Source organism: Lytechinus pictus, chromosome 10 (assembly GCF_037042905.1).
Source record: "Lytechinus pictus isolate F3 Inbred chromosome 10, Lp3.0, whole genome shotgun sequence".
Classification (NCBI taxonomy): domain Eukaryota; kingdom Metazoa; phylum Echinodermata; class Echinoidea; order Temnopleuroida; family Toxopneustidae; genus Lytechinus; species Lytechinus pictus.
The window spans coordinates 21,485,569-21,504,635 of NC_087254.1; positions in this window are offsets into that span (position 1 = coordinate 21,485,569).

Here is a 19,067-nt window from a genome sequence, read left to right on the forward strand (position 1 = left end):
AAGAAGCAAATGTCACTTCATAAAACAATAATAACTCGAATTGCGAGGAAATATATTTGGTGTACATTGATTTGAAAACGGGATTATACATCTCGTTAAACAGTCTATGCGAGCACCAGGAACAATGAAGACATAGGCCCTGAGCAAACTGTTTCATAAAGTCATGAAAAAAAATGCTTCTTATGTAACATAATTATGATATAATATAACATTATAATAAACAATAATTTCTTCTTTCCCCATTACGTTTCTCTTCCTTTCTCCCTCTTTTCTCCTTTTTTCCTTTTCCCCAGTTTTTTTTTTTTTTTTTTTTTTTTTGGGGGGGGGGCACGTGCCCCCATGCCCCCCTTAGTTACGCCACTGTATAGGTATACAGAACTCACCAATCAAAATGCGAGCGCCCAGCGCTAGCTCATAGGCCTTCATTTTTGACAATCGAGACACCTGAAAAGGAATATTTTGAGAATCTTATAAATACACAAAGATAATAGGTAGGCCTACAACATTTTAAAGTTTCGCTTAATTTCACAAACCAGTTATATTCACATCCTTGTCGGTATGCAAATGAGGAGACTGATGACATCACTCACTCACTACTTCTTTTTGTATTTTAGTATATGAAATATGAAATAGTCAATTTTTCTCCGTTGTCGTGTGAAACAACGATTAATTCCTCCCTGAACATGAGCAATTAGCATTGTTTAATACTAAATGGTTCAATCAAGTTGGTCCGTATTGTGAAATCTGTAAAAAATGAAATATTGTATAATATTCTAACAATAAAAACAAAGGAATTAGTGAGTTAGGGACATCATCGACTCTCTCATTTGCATGTCACTGAGTTGTGCATATCACTGTTTTGTGAAAAATAAGCAAAATTTTGAAATGTCATAATTTTCTTATTTTATATCCGATTTTGATGAAATTTTCAGCATAATGCTTGTTTGATTTTTTTCTATTTATTCAAATCAACATTTTTTGGGGGTGGACTTGTCCTTTAAGAAATGAATGCGAGCGCGAAGCGCTAGCTGAAAACTTGTTTAATGATGAAATGAAAAAGACATTTTCAGTTGTTAGATTAGAATATAAAATATTTTCAGCTTGTGCTTCTCGTTCGCATAAAAAAACTGTGAGGTCGGGATGCGTATATAACTAAACAGTGATGCGAGCGCGAAGCGCGAGCTCAATTTTTTTTTATATACTGACTTAATTAAGAAGGACTCTTTTAAGGTATAATTCCTATTCTAAAAGTTTTTCCTTTTTCTCTTCGTCTTTTTCTTTTCTTTTTATTTCCTTTTATTGCGCCACCATGGGGGGGGGGCAAAAACTTTGCCCCCTGGATCGGCCTATGTATATTGACTTGAAAAACACTAACATTTTAAGGACTTATGTACGTGTGATCGATGGAGAGGATACATACCTCACTAATCAAATATTGCGAGCGCGTAGCGCTAGCTGAATTTGATATTAACCCCTTTTCTGACCCTGAACAGGATACCTATCTCGCCAAACAAACTTCAAACTCGAGCACATTGAGTTTTGTCTATTATCGTAAAAACGGAATATTTTAATTCAGCCGCATTAATTTAACCTTTTTGGGCAGGAAATAAATTTCACTATAAACAGGCAATACGAGCAATGTTGCGCCCCCGGTCGAACCTAAATTTGCATGGAGCCCCCTAAGTTCAAGGTCAATTTGGCGCCCTCGGTTGAACACGAATTTGGCGCCATGTTAAATATCACTTTGCCCTCCCCCTTCTGAAACATGTATTTGTCGCCTTATGGTCAAACATCAAATTAGCGCTCCCCTAGTTCGAACATCAATTTTGCGCCCCGCTATTTTGAACATCAATTCGGCGCTCCCCTAGTTCGAACATCAATTTGGCGCCCCTCCCAGTTCAAACATCAATTTGGCGCCCCCATCTAGTTCGAAAATTAATTCGCCCCCTCCCCCTTGTTCGAACATCAATTCGGCGCCCCATAGTTCGAACGTCGATTTTGGCGCCGCCTAGTTATAACATAAATTTGGCGGCCCCCTCCTTCGAACATCAATTTGGCGCCCCAAGTTCGAATAGCAATTCGGCGCCCCCTAGTTCGAACATGAATTTTGCGCCCCTAGTTCGAATATCAATTCGGCGCCCTCCGATATCGAACATAAATTTTGCGCCCCTACGTCGAACATCAATTCGGCGCAACTCCACCCCCCCCCTACGTCGAACATCTATTTGGCCTTCCTAGGTTGATCATCAATTTGGCGCCCCAGTTGGAATATCAAATTGGCGCCCCTAGTTCGAATATCAATTCGGCGCCCCCTAGTTCAAACATCAATGTGGTGCCCCTAGTTCGAACATCAATTCGGCGCCCCCCCCCCCTAGTTCGAGTATCAATTCGACGCCCCTACATGTAGGTCGATCATCAATTCGCCCCCCCCCCCCGTCCCGTTCGAACATCAATTCGACCCCCAGCTCGAACATCATTTTGGCATCCCTTCGAACTCAATTTGGCTTCCCTAGTTCGAATATAATTTCGCCCCCCCCCCCTAGCTCGAGTATCAATTTGGCGCCCCCCTAGTTCGAACATCAATTCGGCGCCCCCCTAGTTTGAGTATCAGTTTGGCGCCCCCTAGCACGAACATTGATAAGCCCCCCCCCCCTAGTTTGAGTATCAATTTGGCGCCCCCAGTTCGAACATCATTTTAACATCCCTTAATTCGAACATCATTTTGGCGCCCTCCTAGATCGAATATCAATTCGGCGCCCCTACATGTAGGTCCAACATCAATTTGGCGCCCCATAGTTCGAGTATCAATTTGGCGCCCCCTAGTTCCAACATCAATTCTGAGCCCCCCTAGTTCGAGTATCGATTTGGCGCCCCCCTAGTTCGAACATCGATTCGGCCCCCTCCCCCCCCCCCCTAGTTCGAGTATCAATCTGGCGCCCCCAGTTCGATCATCATTTTAACATCCCTTCGAACATCATTTCGGCTTCCTCCTAGTTCGAGTATCAATTCGGCGCCCCTACATGTAGGTCCAACATCAATTTGGCGCCCCTAGTTCGAATATCATTTCGCCCCCCCCCTAGCTCGAGTATCAATTTGGCGCCCCCTAGTTCCAACATCAATTTGGCGCCCCTACGTCGAACATCAATTCGCCCCCCCCCCCCGTTCGAACATCAATTCGGCCCCCAGTTCGAACATCATTTTAACATTCATTCGAACATCATTTCGGCGCCCTTTTGGTTCGAACATCATTTTCTTTCCTCCTCTTCCTTTTTTTTCTTCTCGTCTTTCCCCCTCTTCCTCTTCCCTTTTCTTCTTTTCTTTCACACCTTTCTCTCTCTTTTTCCTTCTCTTCTTTCTTCCCTCTTCCTCTCTCTCCTTTTCCTTTTCCCCTTTTCCTCTCTCTTCCCCCTCTTCTTTCCCCGCTTCCTCTTTTTTCTTCCCCCTCCCCCTCCCTTTTTCTTCTCTTCCTTCCCCCTCTTCCTCTTTTTTTCTCTCTCTTTCCCCTCTTCTTCTCTCCTTTTTCTCCTTTTCTTTTCCCCTCTTCCTCTTTTTTCTTCCCCCTCTCCCTCCCCCTCCCTTTTCTTCTCTTCCTTTTTTTCTCCTTTTCTTTCCTCTTTTTCCTCTCTCTCTTTTTTTTCTCTTCCTTTCCCCTCTTCCCCTCTCTCTTTTTTTTCTCCTTTTCCTTTCCCTCTCTTTTTCCTTCTCTTTCTTTCCCCTTTTCCTCTTCCTTTTCCTTCCCTTCCTTCCCCCGGCCTCTTCCCTTTTTCTTCTTTTCTTTCCCCCTTTCCTCTCTCTTTTTTCTCCTTTTCTTCCTTCTCCCTTTTCCTCTCTCTTTTCCCCTCTTCTTTTCCCCTTTCTCTCTCTTCTCTTCTTTCTTCCTTCTTCCTCTGTCTTTTTTCTCCTTTTCCTTCCCCCCTCTCCCTCTCCCCTTTCCTCTTTTCTTTCCCCCCTTTTCCTCTTTTTTCTTCCCTTCTTCCCCCTCTTCCTTCTCTTCTTTTTCTTCTTTTCTTTCCCCTCTTCCCCTCTTTTTTCTCTTTCTTTCCCTCTCTTTTTTTTTTTGCCGAAGGGGGGGGGGGGCCAAGGCCCCCTCGGCCCCCCCCATGGATCCGCGCCTGTATATATATATATATATATAAGTAAGTAAATACTTAAGTAAATACCTGGATGACATATTCACACCTATCGTATCTATGCTCTATATATATATATATATATAAATATATATATATATACATATTATATATATTTATATATATATATAAGTAAGTAAATACCTGGCATATTCACACCTATCGTATCTATGCTCTCTCTCTATATATATATAAATATAAATATATATATATAAATATATATATAAACATATATATATATATATATATATATATATAAGTAAGTAAATACTTAAGTAAATACCTGGATGGCATATTCACACCTATCTCTCTCTCTTAACTGATCCCTCCACTTCTTTGGAGATTCCTGGAGTATCTATCGTATCTATGCTCTCTCTATATATATATAAATATATATATATATATATACATATATATATATATATATATATATAAGTAAGTAAATACTTAAGTAAATACCTGGATGGCATATTCACACCTATCGTATCTATGCTTAAGACGTACGCCAAGGACTCCTCAGATGTCCTTCGTATTTTGGAATCTGTCACACTCCCAGCCGACGGACCTCTAATCATATCTTTACCCTTTTGTGTCTTGCATAGTACATGTACACACATTTGTCCTGGCTAGTCTGAGATTTATTTTCTTAATTTTCGTTTTACCCAAGACTCTCAAGAAAGGTAAAAAAGGAAACATAACTGAATTTAAATCTGAATTTTAACACATTCCTTATTCTGTTCAAAGATTCAATCCTTGAAATGTCCCTTTTAAAGTTCATTATAGATCAAAACTTTTCAGCTCGCGCTTTGCGCTCGAATCTATTCTTATACATGTGTACATCATATTAATGTACATATTTTTCATGAACACTTCATTGAAAAATAAGTGGTATTCAATTGCCTTTGGATCACGTGATTATGAAATAAGATAATTCAACATGCAATTGAGGCACGACTGTGTTCGCCTGGCAGGGAGGGGGCGCCATTTTTCGAAAAGTACACAGGGGCACCAAAATCAGGTCGGGCCCCCCGGGGTGCAAAATCCTGGATATTCGCCTGCCTTGGATACTTGTTTCCGTCTCGGAGGTGTCACCGAGTTTCAAAACCGTCTTAAAACCATTTCAAAGTAGTCCCAAATATGTCTCAGCGAAGTGAGATACAGTACACGTGAGATGGAATGGAACATCAATTCTTTGGTAATTATATACTCGCAATCTATCGACACCCCCCCCCCTCGAATTTCTTAATGCAATGCTTGCTCGAACTTCTATATAAAAATTAATACAGGATAAATATTTTCAGACAACATAAATCTAACCATCAAAATAACCTACAGAAAAGAAAGAGTTGTAAATTCAATGGAATTGATAATGGCTGTCACAATGGGTAACCCATTAATAGTTTATCATCTCTAACGCGTTAGAGATGATAAAACATTTGAAAGGTTGGAGGAGTGACAACATTTTCTAAATGTTGCATTTACCACTTTAAATGGTCCTACGCAACACTTAAAATGTTGGATTCAGCTTTATACAAGGTTGGATGTAACATTTGGAAAAGGTTGTCACTCCTTCAACCTTTCAAATGTTGATTTAACATTCGAAATTTTAGAGAGCGGGTAGTTTGTGTCTTTACCGCATTTTGATAACCATATAAAAAGAAGATTAAAAAGTAGTAAAGAAAATTGTTCTTTATAATAATGATAATAATAACGGTAATAAAAGTAATTCTTATACAGTGCGTATCAATAAAAAGTCCTCCACATTGAAAAATATACAACATGTTGATAATTTTTTCACATATATTATTAGGCTTTGGTCTCATCTATCAAATGAAAGTATAATTTTTGATAGAATCTTACGCCTGAGTGAGCACTGTCCATTTTTGTAAAAGTCACAGAAATCGGTTTGCGCAGAGATGATGATTTTCACGCTGTGTCGATGGAAAACGGCGAAAAAACAACTAACCGCGCTGTACATTTTGATCTTTTGGGAGACATTTTTGGTTAATGGAAATAAAACAGATACATTTTAACTTTTTAAACATTTTTTTTCTCCCTAAATGAACATTTTAACCCTAGGTAAACATAACTTTTAGGCTGTTTATGCCAGCTGGATCTGAGGACATAAAATGAAACAAACCATTGTAACCAAAAGTTCATTTCAGACACCTCCAACCTTATTTCTTTAAGTTTTTTCATTTAATTAGAAGGGGTTTACATTTCATATTTCATTTCATACTTCTTTCTCCATACTTTCCCCAGGCATGACAAGGGATAACAGGGCAAATAAAGCCTGTTATTTCATGCGAATCACTGCTACATGTAAAGCAGATATTATCGCGATGGTCTAGGTGTGTGTGGGGGTGGGGTGGGGGAAGTGGCGGTCAAGGGAGTTTTTTTTTCAAGGAAATAAGTTAGAGAAATGAAAAAGATATCTTCAAATCAATCTTTTAGCTAATTAAAAGGCCATGCACTCTTCATGATTAACGTCTACTTTACTCCATATATAACTATTTCCAAATTTTACGCAAATCCTTTTTCACGAACTTTTTAAAAGTAAGTGGTGCTCACTCAAGCGGATAGATTTGTCGATAGTCGTATCGTCACTCGCTTTAAGACCTGTACCAATATATAAATGTGGAAAAGCTTCAAAGTGTAATTTTTTTTTATACGCACTGTATAGAAAGAAAAGGAAAAAAAGACAACGGTAGAAGGCAGAGGAAAATAACCAAACTGTGGCTCACAAGAAATGAGTTTTGGAGATTTTTGTATGATATTCGTGTTTTATAAGAAAGACCAAAGTGGTAAGAACCGACTAGATTTAGAGATGATTGACGATTACGATTGCTCAAAGTGTCAAATTGAGTGGCACAATTTGCGATTTGGTTGTCGAGGTTCTTATTTACAATAGCTAAAATATGAATTTGATTGCTGATTTTTAATCGTGATCGCATTTCAGACGAGACTAGTTAATGTCAAATTCATTTTTGATAGTTTGAGATTGACCGGGAAAACCTATAATACAAAAATACGTACGAAATAGAGGATTAATCCCGAATCATATATGACTTTATTAATATAAATATTTTAATGCTACAGTCACATAGACTTCTACGTTGAATAATGTCCGCTTTGCGTCCAAACAGTAATTTTTTCTGCGGATGCACACGGATGCCTTCCCGTCATAGTAAGCAGTGAAAATAGTGATGATTTCCTCCATCCAAGAAAACAGAGAAATATATAAGAAATGATTGGATAGAAGATGAAATAAGAATAAAACAACAAAAAGTAATTAAACACAGGCCTAAATTATTTGTGTGACTGTAGCCTAACCTTTACAGGGGAGGGATATTCTCAGGGGAAGATGTGTGGGGGTATTTGTCTATAATTTGTCCTTGGAGGTAACTATCTAGGGTACGGAGCCTTTAAAGCGCGATCGACTTGACAACATGGGAGATACTATATCTTGCCATGTCAACATAATAAGCTTATTATGTCGACATGGCGGGATGCGTTATCTTGCCAAGTCGACTTATACAAAATTGTATGTCGACATGGCGACATACGTTATCTCGCCAAGTAGACTTATAAAAAGTTATATGTCAACATGGCGAGATATCTGGATTCTCGACGGGACTTGTACTCTTCATATCTCGCCATGCCGACATAATAAGTCGACATGGCAAAATAAAGTGATAAAGTATCTCGCCATGTTGACATATAACTTTTTATAAGTGGACTTGGCAAGATAACGTATCTTGCCATGGTGATATCATAAGCTTATTAAGTAGACATGACAAGATAAAGTATCTCGCCATGTCGTCAGGTCGATGGCATTTTAAAGGCTCCTTACTAGGGGTAATTATCCGGGGTAATTGTCTCGAGGGTAAATTTCCGGGCGCGGGGTAACAGTCCCCGGCGGTAAAAATATGGAGATAATATTTTCCTTGGGGGCGATTGCCCTTTGGGTTATTGTTATAAGACCAAATGGTCATCATTCGATCTTTTGACCTCTCGATAACATTTTGATCTCACTATATCCTGATCATAATTTTACACACACCGCGGACTGTCGGACCCGCGGACTAACGGACCCGCGGACTATCGGACGTGGACTATCGGGCTGTAACCATAATTTTAAGCTAACTATTTGCATTCACTGATAACTCCGGATGAATTACTTGATAATAACAACTGCAGATCAACTCGAATCCAGATTTTTCATTACATCTATTTGGCTTGTCACATATACTCTACTCGTAATATTTACCAATCGTTTAATTTCTTATATGCAACGCATGTCCCCCTACCACCCACCCCCCCCCCCCCCGAAAAAAAAAGAAAACCAATGGAAGGTCTCTTAAACCAGCGCTTCTCAACCTTTTTTTTTACTCAAGGACCACTTTGACTCTCAATTTTTTTTCGAGGCCCACCTACCAAAATTTTAAGAAAGCGATGTGACTTGTCTCGACTCAAAGATAGACAATGATTATAATGATGAGCATAATATTAGTGCGTATAACTTTCAGTAGCCCGGCCTTTGAGCCCCTCCTCCAAACATTATACAACCATGGCAACATAACTTAATAACAAGAATGTTGAATACCTTCAACTTTCGACACACATTGCTTATGGTTTTGCATCACTGCCAGTCATGATGAATCCTCGCCCTTTTTAAATCGCTTTAAAAAGGTCAATTTTGATGAAAGTATGTTTTCGTGAAAATTGAACACAAAGCCCCGAAGCACGTTCAAAACAAACAGTTCAAAAACTAACTGCATTCGCAAAGGTCCGGTAAAAGGGCGACAGTGAACTAAATTCTACACAATATGCATACATGATGAGGTTCACATCAAAGTTAGATCGAAACCATCATAATGTGTATGCATATTGCAACATGCATAAAGCATGCTTTATCTTTGTTTGACCCACGTAGACCGATCAAAGATAACATATTCGGGCAGTCGGACAGGTCCAGGTCTGTGAAACATATTGCAGTTTTCCCCCATCTTTTTTCCTTCCTCTGGAGCTTCTCGCGGCCCACCTGGAAGAGCTTCGCGGCCCACCAGTGGGCCGCGGCCCGTGAATGCTTACGATCGGCACTGGTCGAGGCACGCGCATGCGTACTCTCAATCCGAAGACGCAAGTCATGAATATTCATATGTTGGTCCAGAACTCGGTGGGAAAAATAATTTCGCACCCCGGACATCCAATCCCCGGACATCTATACACCCCAGACATCCACCCCGGACATTTACCCCCGGACATCCACTCCCGGACATTTACCCCCAGACATCCACCCCCAGGCATTTACCCCCGGACATCCACTCCCGGACATCTACCCCCCAGACATCCACCCCCGGACATCCACTCCCCGGACATCTACACCCCAGACATCCACCCCTTGACATTTGTGGGTAAAGTGCATTACATTTGTGGGTGAAATTATTACATTTGGGGGTAGAGTATTGTTACATTTGTGGGCGTTAATTATTACATTTGTGGGAATAATGGGTGTAACATACCCCCACATCAATACGTGGATACACTGTACATGATATCATCTATGGCTATGTTATGCCTTTCAATTGATGTTTGCACTTTGCGAGCGAATGGTCAACAAATATATATCAAGGGTTATGGGAACGAATATAAAAACCTTTAAAAGTTGCTTTGGTCGTTTAAACTAATTATATTCTATAGATTAGACCGACGAATAAAATAACTTTTCAATAGCGAAATGAAACTTCAAAAGAAAATCACGATCCAAAGTTTAAAAAAAAAAGTTTGGGAGCATTATCGCTGCATTGAATAGCGTATTTTTTTGGAAAATCCGGGACCCGCACCACAATTAAGCGGCTTAGCAATGACCGTAGAACAGTTTTATACGACTGATTGCATTGCATGTACAATTAATCAATCTTGAAAATTAAGTGTACGATTAATCGCTAACCTTTGTATTATACGGAGCCCTGGTGAAATTATACTTCGGCTATAGATTTTTGAGCGTGAAAGCGGTAGAGTTGGCAACCATGTCCTAAGGTGTCTATAGTCATAAGCAAGCCATTAGCCTTATACAGTGCGTATCAAAAAAAGTTTACACTTTGAAAAAGTTCTGGGAATTAAAAAATATACGACATGTGGGTAATTTTTTCACATATAATCTTGGGTTTGGGTCTCATCTATCCAATGAAAGTAAAAGTTTTGACAGAATGTTACACTTGAGTGAGCACTGTCAATTTTTGTAAAGCTCATAGAAATCTGTTTGCGCAGAAATGCTCGTTTTCACACTGTGTCAAGGGGAAAGGGCGAAATCAAACTTACCCTGCGAAACATTTCTCATACATTTCCCTTGCAATTTTAGTCAATTGAAATAAAAAGAATACATTCAAGCATTTTGTAACAATTTTGCCACCCAAATTGAAATTTTAACACTTAGTAAGCACAACTTTTACCCTTTTTGTGCCAGCTGGATCTGAGGACATAACTGAATCTGAACAAAAGTTTATATCAGACATCTCCAGCATTTTTTCATTAAGTTTGTACCATTTAAAGTGGGTTTACATTTCTTTCTTTTTTTTCATTTTAAACTTGTTTCTTCACACTTTTTCCAAGCTTGACAATGATTAACAAGATGAAAATCAAGCCTAAGCCATTTCATGTAAATCACAGCTCAGTGTAAAGCAAATATTGTCTCGATAGCCTCGGTGTGTGGGGGAGTGGGGTGGGGCACAATGCACTCTTCGAAGTGTTTTGGGCAAGAAAACAAGTTAAAGAATGTAAAAGATATCTTCAAATCAATTGTACTAGCTAAATTCTGCATGTTCTTCATGATTAAGATCTACTTATATTCGCATAACTATTTCAAAGTTCTGCGCAACTCATTTTAAACTAACTTTTATTTTTATTATATGTCAATGATATTATCAACACATCTTCCATTTTATCATTTGTATTATTTGCTGACGACACAAATATATTTTTTTCTCATAAAAATATAACTTCCCTAAACAACATATTAAATCTTGAATTGATTAAAGTTTCACATTGGTTTAAAGCAAACGAACTATCCTTGAACTCAAAAAAGACCCACTTCATCCATTTTAAACATTCTCATATTACAGATACTCCAATTCACTTACAGATTGACGGTACACCATTAGAGCGGAAGACTCACTCTAGATTTTTAGGCGTCATCATAGATCAAGCTTTGTCTTGGAATGAACATCTGCACCATATCATTATATGTATCTCGAGAAATATTGGAATAATTTCCAAGTTGAAATTTATTTTACCTCATAAAACTTTACTTCTATTGTATAATTCGTTAATACTCCCGTATATAACATATTGTAACGTTGTTTGGGCTAATTGTGGTTCCACAAAACTTACTTCTATTTCTAAATTACAAAAAAGAGCAATTCGCATTTGTACAGGATCGCATTATTTGGCTCACACCGATCCTTTATTTTTTAAACAAAAGACATTAAAACTTGCCGACTTATATACTATTCAAATAGCTATAATTATGTTTAAATATATTAACAATCTGCTCCCTTCGTCTTTTGATAACATGTTTAAATTTAATAGTTCTGTCCATACTTACCCAACACGCATATCCGGAAACTTTCATCTCTCTAACCCCAGACTGTTAATTGCCTCTAAATCAATTCGACATCATGGTCCAGACATTTGGAATGATCTTCCAAACAATATTAAAACTTGTTCAACCATATACTCATTAAAAGCCACTCTAAAGAAAACTATCATTCAATCTTATCAACCCCTCGCTCCAAATTAAAACATTCACTCAAATATCAACATTCGCTATTTAACATTCTGATTTTACTCAACTGCTATACAGCACCTGCACCTGCAATGCACCCACTTGACCAGTAAATATCAATCTAAGTCACGAATCTTTTTATGAGGCCGCCATCCATTCAAGCCTAACCGCTCACGATGGTGGTCTCCTGCGTTCATTTATTACATTATATATATATGTTTACATTTATAAAAGATTAATTTATACTCACACTCTTATTTGTATTTATCATGTAATATGACTACATTGTTTATATTGTGAATTATTTTGTATATTGTAATTGTAAATATTTTTGTATTGTGTTTTTGAACGCAGAAATAAATGCAAGCAAACAAACAAAACAAACAAACTTTTCAAAAGTAAGTGGTGCTCACTCAAGCGGAAATATTTTTCGACAGTTATATCGTCATTTGCTTAAATGGATCATTTGCTTGAAATGTGGCCTATAGGATTTTTCTAAGTGTAATTTTTTTTTTTATACACACTGTGTATAGACTTTATGTTAGTGACTAGTTAGGAGCTTACATGCAGTGACCGGACACATACCTGATGAGAAAATGTATTTAAAAAAATGAATACTAAAAATGGTCAGTGTTTTTAATCAAAGCTCGAGTAGGATGTTTCTGGCAGCATTTACTTTGCATTTTTTTTCTTCAAAATTTCTGGGAGACAACGGGGGGGGGCCATATTTCCCCCATTCCCCCCCCCCCCCCGGCCTGGTGCCGCCACTGCGTGCAAGAGCTAGGCAATCAAAATACATGTACTACTTCTAGCATAGGCGGATCCAGGGGGCCGAAGGGCCCGGGACCCCCCCCCCCCCCCCTATTGGTGGAGCCAAAAAAAAGAAAAAAGGGGGAAACTAGAAAAAAAAGAAAATTTAAGAATAGGGAGAAGTGGAAACATAAAATGAGGGGGAGACTTGCTGGAAGATAAAAAAAGAAATCATGTCACTGTATATAAAACATTCGCTCGTGCTTGCCTTTTAGGTGATTTACATATCTTGCTCAACTTTAATTGAGCTTAAAAATATCAAATTTTGAAGTCAACATGCCAAACATATTTCAGCTCGGAAATCGAACTTCATTATTTTGTTTGATTTACAAATTGATTTTTTGCTGAAATTTCTGTTAAATGGTCTAAATATTAACATTTTCTGTCCTCGCTGCGCGCTCGCTAAAAACAGTGGTTTGTCAGGTATATTATTTTCCTGTATTCCATAAAGTTCTCAAAATATCCCCCGTGATTCAGGTCAGATTGTCAAAACCTGGTCAAAACTATCAACTAGGACTGCACGCTCGCATTTTTATTGGTGAGTTATGTATACCTTCACTATTAATTCTATAAAAAATTACTTAAAGGACAAGTCCATGCACCCCAACAAAAAGTTTATTTGAATAAAAAGAGAAAAATCCAACAAGCATCTGAAAATTTCATCAAAATCGGATGTAAAATAAGAAAGTTATGACCATAAAAGTGTTATGTGCACATCCTGGCTGGTATGCAAATGAAGAGACTATGTACGTCATCCACTCATTATTTCTTTTGTATTTTACTATATGAAATATGAAATATTCTAATTTTCTCCTCATTGTCAAGTGATACAATCAACGATCAATTCCTCCCTGAACATGTGGAATTAGCATTGTTTAATACTATATGGTTCAGTCAAGTTGGTCCTTATATTGTCAAATCTATAAAAAATGAAATATTGTATAATTCAAACATAGAGATAATTCAAACAATAAAAAAACAAAACTGAGTGATGGACATCATCGACCATAGAGATGTATACTAATATACTAATTAGTATACATCTCTATGTCATCGACTGACTCACCTGGTTGCGGGCCTGGTTGTGCATATATCACTGTTTTGTGAAAAATAAGCGAAACTTTAAAATGTCATAACTTTCTTATTTTACATCCGATTTTGATGAAATTTTCAGCACTATGCTAGTTTGATTTTTCTCTGTTTATTTAAGTCAGCATTTTCCTGGGGTGGACTTTACCTTTAAAATCTTTATTTCATGACAGTTTATCTTTGAACTTTTTTAACTTGTCTTTTATGAACTTTTGAACTTTCTGCTTTGTCACGTGTCAAGTCAGCTGATTGGTACCGCTACGTACGTACCAACGAACGTAGAGGGCAGCAACACACAAGCGTGTTGCTCTAAGGAAGGTCAACTCCGCTCGAATTTTGTGACCACTTTAAAAAATAAGGTGGGGTTTTGGGAAATTTGTCGAGTTGATTTTTTTTCATTTGTTAATTTCAAATATTTTTAATGAACAATTATTAGATCGGTTATTCTGGGTATAAATATTAAAAATATTACTTCTATTTTTAAAGAAAATATTTAGCTTAAATAATCATGATTTTGACATTTTCCCTCATTTTGGAATATTAAGCCTGTAACGAGGATACCTCATATCTCTTATTTTCTTCTGCTGAATTTCGCTGCACCACTAATAAATGCATAGACAACCACCCTAATAATCGAGGTCATTTTTCTGGCCTGGGTGCGCCGAGTCTGGCCCGGTCGCGCAGCTAGCTACGTTGATGATGCGCTGGGGCTTCAGGCGACTCGTCATAGATCTAGCAACTTAGACAATGACGTCTAATTTGCCTGGCCTGATTTGAAGTGTAATGGCTTCAGGGCTAATGTTTATCAACGATGATTGTTCAAGGTTAGATTTCAAATTTTAAATGTCATTTGACTTTTAAGTCTATAAATCTGAAATAAAGGCGCTGTATCCCCGAAATCCGGGTCTAAATTTCAACTCTGAGTCCGAGACCATGGCATGGACGGCGAAAAAACAACCCATGCATCGGATGCATTGCATTTGCTGCGCGCTGCGCTGCAGCTGCACTAGTGCACTGTGATGATGGGTTCAGCGAAGAGCTCAGAGAAAATAAGGTGGTTATATTCAATCCCGAAATGCTTTGCGAGTGGTCACAAAATCGTCTCGACGCAAATCACCTAATACAGCCGTCTGGTGAAATCGCTGATAACAACAATCACCGATTTGGTAATGATTTTAGTTTCCTGAAACTTATATTTGTAAAATTTTAAATATCAAAGTATGTTTTTATATGTATGTATATTCCTCAACATATTTTTTAAGTTATCTTTGATATTGTTGTAGTCATATTCTTTCATATTCGTTTTTTGATCGCTACTAATTTGTTGTTGTATTTGATCGGCATTTGATTTCGTTGGCATGAACAATAAAATACGCGCGTAGCTCAGCTGCATGCGCGTATCGAGTTGACCTTCCTTATAGCAACACGCTTGTCAAGGCCCTATATAAACAAGGTTGCGACACCGGAAGTAGCTGTCATTTGCTCATGGAGCTTTTGAATAGTTCCAAATTCACCGAAGTTTGTGTACAAAGTCAATGGGGGAGATTTTTCGACAGCAAATTTCAGGTAATAACAATTGTTATTAAGAAAAACAAAATGATAGTTTTTAAAGAGAATTTTATGTGCTTCATTTTGATATGATTGGTTTGCAATAATTTTGAATTTTAACATGCTTTTTTACTAATTTTTAATAGTTCCAAGGCGTAAACATGACAGTAAAGATACGGTATGGGACTGGCAACTGTAGCCGGCAGTGCGGCTGGCTCAGTAGCCCGATATACGCTGTGGTTGTGTTTCCTGACGGGTTGGGTCCGGACTCACGACATCTCCTTTAATTTTGAAAAGTTTACAAAAAATACAAGCAATGTCTTTGATTTTTTTTTTAGCTCAGAATGTAAGAAAATATTATAAAGAACAAATAATGATGGTGATAAGCATTAACCAAGCTATATTTTTTGCTTTATTTTGCTGAGAAGTGAGATAAAATTAAAAAAAAATGAAAAAAAGTCAGTGAGATAAACAACAGCAAGACTAAACTTCTACAAATACAAGGCTTCATTTTTCAGTGTCCGGACACCAAACCCCTCATCGATGTTCCACAGATCCAAAACAAATTTCCTGAAAATGAATCCCAAATTTTCTGAAATTCATAGACAATTCCTGGAATTTTCCATTTTGATTTTTCAAATCTGGCAATAATAATTAATACAGTGAGCCTAAATTTGGTCCAAGAAGTGACCAAAATCAAGAAATAAAAAATTTTTGTTCGTCATGTCCTCTTGAAAAATAGGAACAAAATTACGAAATGACGAGGGCAGAAAATTTTGAGCTCCGACGACGGAGCCTATGTCTGGATCCGGAGGAAGATCTAATGTTAGATCTAAATCTTTGTAAAATATTACATGAATATTTTAAAGTTGCTACGGTAAATTGTCATTTAATTGTAATCATGGGCGGATCCAGGATTTTCCAAAAGGGGAGGGCGGGAGGCACATTTTCCTGAGGAAAAAATTGACATGCAAAAATAAAAGGGACTTCACGTTCAAAGGGGGGGGGGGGCACACTTCTGCATTTTTACATTACAATTTTAAATTTTGCTTCTCAAGGGGCCCCCCTTGTAATTTTTGGATTTCCCTGAATTTCCTGGAATTTTTTTCATTTCTGGAACCTTTCCTGGAAAAAGTAAAAGTTTCTTGAATTGCGGGAAGAGTGGAAGCACCCCATCCTCTTGCACTCTCCAACCACTCTTTCTGTCTACGCAACATTCATGTACAATGCACACTCAAAAAGACAGATCCATTCAGTTATTTGTTTTCATTCTAGACTTAGAAATCTTTTTTTTTTTTCACAAGAGCGCTCAAAAACTTTTAATTTTGAGCATATTTTTGTGAGGCCCTCTGTGACTGATGCAGATCTTCATCTCCACAGACTCTCTTTTTAATCTCTTTTTAATTAGAAAAAAATTATAAATTTCAAGAATTCAATTTAGTTTTGTGCCAAGGCATTTTTTTATGATGATGAATTCACTGTATGGTCAAAATTGACTGTTCCAAAATATCAAGTATTCATCCAGTCTAGATTAAGAGAAAATTGACAATCTTGTTGACAATCTTGTTCACCACACAGGTTACTAACTGTGGACAAGGTTATCACAACCTTGTGATAAAAGTGGTGTTAGCTTAGCACTGCATTTTTTAAAAGTGGTTTAAGACCACATGGATGTTATCACAACCTTGTAGTATTGGACAAGTGCCCCTATCATACCACTAGTTGCATGTCCGGACAGGTTGGGTATCTAGACCAAAAATTTCTTCGACTAGGCCAAGTAATTTGAAATGGTTTGGAATTAAAATCAATTCTTTGTAGTTTTTCAAAGAAACTTTAAAGGCCTAATTTAGCATACATGCACATGTAGACCTCTACTCTGTTGATATGTATGGTTTGATAACTAAGTAATTACAAAAGCCAATGATAATACGTGCTTAGTTGACAAGATAATCATTGATGCACCAAACTTATCTAAGTTAGATCTAAATGTAGATTTTTTTTTCAATTTGATTGTGGAAAATAAAATAGGCCCTACATGTAATTGCTGCCGATTGATCTGTTTTGGATGAGAGGAACTACTGGATAAGCCAGTAAGCTGTGTAAGTATGATTGTTTGATTTTCATCATGATTGTAATAAGATGTGATTATATTACATACATGTAGGGCTACATTGTGCAGTCAATCTTTCTTATTTCCTTGAAATGTTCTCCTTTAAATCTTTCATCATGTATCATTCCGCCTGTCTTCTGACCGCATTTTGTGCAATGTTGGATGAGTTCGACTCTCATGAAGTTCCAAATTTAAATTAAGAACTTTCATTGGTGGCAACAGCATAAAATGAGGGTCAATCTCTCACTCTCTACCTATTGTTTCTTTTATTTCATATTTAGTGTACATGTAATGATAATATAGTTGGATCATGCGTTAATTTAGATAGTTGTAAAGAGGTTGTTTTATTAAGCAAATACGTTTTAATGCCAATATGAACTTTATATGGCATTGGATGGGTGAGGAGGTGCCATGGCAACATTAGTTTAGTCTGCAGGCACAGACCGAATGAAACTTGTTCTAAGTGTGGCTCCACGTAAGGACTAGCACATACAATACTTGCTGTCTGAGCGAGAGGGCTTTCAGTACACAAGGCATGAGTAGGACGACAAGAACACACTTGTCGCAACGTCAAGATTGGGTGGTCCTTTTCAGGACCAACATTTGCCCAAGAAAGATACATGATGACCATGAAACCTACTACACTATCTCAGATGTTTTTTGCTACACTATTCTTTTTTGCCATGGAAACTTCCAGAACAACATCTGAGATGGTACAGAGATTGAAGATTTTTGGTCTAGAAAATGTGCAAAGTATTGGCAGTGCAGAAATGAAAGTAATATTTAAAAAAAAAAGGAAGCTACATGCAAACCAACTGGATTACTAAACTCATTTGTCCATGTACTGACACCATGAAAGCATTTAGGGTTATCATAGACTTGGTGGTCAATGATGTTCGAATATGCCTTGTGAGAATTGAACTCACCCAGTACACAACAAAGAGTTTATAGCCAAATTGGTACTAGGCTAGACAGGAATAACCATTTCTAGGGATTTATTTAACAATTTCTGACATTTTACTAAGTGAGAGAAGCCAACACAGTTCAGCAAAACAACCAGATACAGATACTAAAGCTTTTGGTCTAGTACTGTACTAGGCCTACTTGGGTATTTCACTTTCCTTCGGAATAGTTTTACATCACGGTGGCAACTATGAGGATAACCCTGGCCTGTATCATATATGAAAATAAAATAAAGCATGTTGATCTCCAGAGCAACGAGGTACATGTATGTAATGCATTGAAATGGTATAAAATCCAAACACCATGGTATGTTTTTACAGGGCATAAAGGGTAGAAATATTAAGAACGCTATAAAAAATCTGTAGCGATAGGAATATAAGGAGGAAACTAGCTCTAGCCTTTTGTAATTCTGGTGACAACTGACAAGACCACTTATCCAATGTAATAGGTTATAATATAACCTAACCTTATCCTCAGTTAGTAACCCATGTGCTGTGTGGTGATTGAAATGAAATGAATAAGTATTTATTTACTTTCTTTTATATGTAATGTGTTTTTTTAATCTAAACTGGATAAATGCTTCATTATTTGGTACAGTCCTGGTTGTATTGTAAATTCATCTTATGCCTTA